We start from the raw sequence: 2,500 nt of genomic DNA on the forward strand, positions 1-2,500 counted from the left end.
AGTATCTTTCTAGGTTTCTGTTATAAAAGGGCAGGCCAAAAGGTGACCGGTTGAGATGAGCATTTTAAGCATGCAAGCACTTAATTGCAACTTTTCCTACAAAAACTAGGTACGTACACGTAGATTGTATCAACATGGACATCCATGATTGCGTACGCCCGGGCTGCGCCCTCCGTGTTGTACTTTCCCTGATTGGTACACAATTTTGGTGCAAGTGTACCAACATCGACATCTATGAACGCGTACGCTCGAGCTGCACCCTCCGTCTTGTACTTTCCCTGATCGGTACACAGTTTTGGTGCACGGCTATCCCGAAAGGCAACTTGTACCAACATCGACATCCATGAACGCGTACGTAGCGTACTTTCCCTGATCGGTACACAATGTTGGTGCACGGCATAGGAAATGGGCTTAAAATGGTCAAACTCAATCCATTTCCACTAAAGATAGTCAATAACAGCTGTGCCGATGAAGTAGGGCACGATGCAAGTCAATGTTATTTAATGAATTACATGTTCACCATACATTTCAGTACAAAATTGCTCGGTCAGACCTACAAAGTGCTATATCTCGAATACTAAACGTCGCAGATGGGTGTCGTAGAACAATTTTAAGTTCGTCTAACGATTCTACATCCGATTCTGGATAGTGGTTTTTCGACCACTTTTCAACATTTTGTGACACCCCGAACCTAGGGGCAGCTCCCTAGCTTTTTTCAAAAATGTGCACCGAACGGGCCAGAGAGCTCGAGTAGTCGAAAAATTTTTTTTTGCTAAAACCCCTAAAAACGTGTCAGGAACGCACCCTAGATGATGAAAAGTGCAACCAGAATGTCAATCGACAACATTCCCGGGGGTACAAATTTGCTCTACGCGTCCCTAGGTAGGGTACTTTTTCATACAAACATCAAAGTGTACGGTGCACACAGTGCGCGGAATAAAAATTGCTCGGTCAGACCTAGGACGGGCCATATCTCGAATACTAAACGTCGCAGATGGGTGTCGTAGAACAATTTTAAGTTCGTCTAACGATTCTACATCCGATTCTGGATAGTGGTTTTTCGACCACTTTTCAACATTTTGTGACACCCCGAACCTAGGGGCAGCTCCCTAGCTTTTTTCAAAAATGTGCACCGAACGGGCCAGAGAGCTCGAGTAGTCGAAAATTTTTTTTTTGCTAAAACCCCTCAAAACGTGTCAGGAACGCACCCTAGATGATGAAAAGTGCAACCAGAACGTCAATCGACAACATGCCCGGGGGTACAAATTTGCTCTACGCGTCCCTAGGTAGGGTACTTTTTCATACAAACATCAAAGTGTACGGTGCACAAAGTGCGCGGAACAAAAATTGCTCGGTCAGACCTAGGACGGGCCATATCTCGAATACTAAACGTCGCAGATGGGTGTCGTAGAACAATTTTAAGTTCGTCTAACGATTCTACATCCGATTCTGGATAGTGGTTTTTCGACCACTTTTCAACATTTTGTGACACCCCGAACCTAGGGGCAGCTCCCTAGCTTTTTTCAAAAATGTGCACCGAACGGGCCAGAGAGCTCGAGTAGTCGAAAAATTTTTTTTTGCTAAAACCCCTCAAAACGTGTCAGGAACGCACCCTAGATGATGAAAAGTGAAACCAGAACGTGAAACGACAACTTTGTTGGGGGTACCCTTTTTACTCTACGGGCCACTAGCTTAGGCGCGCCAACAGCGCTTTCCTCTCGGGTTCCCATTTTTTGCCCTCCTGGGATTATGATCATTTACTCATTGCCTACTATAGGGAAGGTACCTTGCTCCGAGGTCAAAAATAAAGATTTCACCAAATCGTAGTTTTAACCTCTATTTAGTCGTAGGAGCATGGTTTGCAGTGTCCGTGGGTCATATAAGCCCCCGTTTGGGTCATACGTCCCCTCCCCGATGAAAATCGTCATATGACTATAGGCCGAACTTATGAAGCAAAAGTGGTGTCTGGTGGGTTCTGCCGATGATCTTAACCTATGATTTTGAGTTTCCACTCTTTCAAAACGTTTCCTGGAGCAGTACATCACGGGTCTACGGACCCAAAGACTTCGTTGCGATGGTTTCAAGCATAAAAGTTGTAACAGTTAAGGGTTTTTAATACGCGTATATTAAATCATTGCTTGAAACTAAGCTTCGTTGTCTTTAAACTCTGCAAGACCAATCGAACTTCTTAGGGAAACTCGAAGCATTCACGCTAAGCTGGTGGTGCAGGGCACATAGCGTGATGAAACCGGGTTTCCCTAACCAATGTGGCATATTTTTTCCCTGAGAGTGAAGCTCAGACCCACGTAGGGGAGAGCGAAGTGGAACTTTAATGTTCAATGCAGCAAATGTTCGCCATGCGGATAAACAAGTTGGAATAGTTCAATGTAGTGTAATGCAAACACGAATCGCAAATAACGATACGGGACCCAGAAGCAATTCTGCGGATCCCTCGGGGAGTGGTGAGTTGATATAAATTAGAGGTGAAAGTCCAAGTTGT

Source organism: Anopheles coluzzii (assembly GCF_943734685.1).
Source record: "Anopheles coluzzii chromosome X unlocalized genomic scaffold, AcolN3 X_unloc_18, whole genome shotgun sequence".
NCBI lineage: Eukaryota > Metazoa > Arthropoda > Insecta > Diptera > Culicidae > Anopheles > Anopheles coluzzii.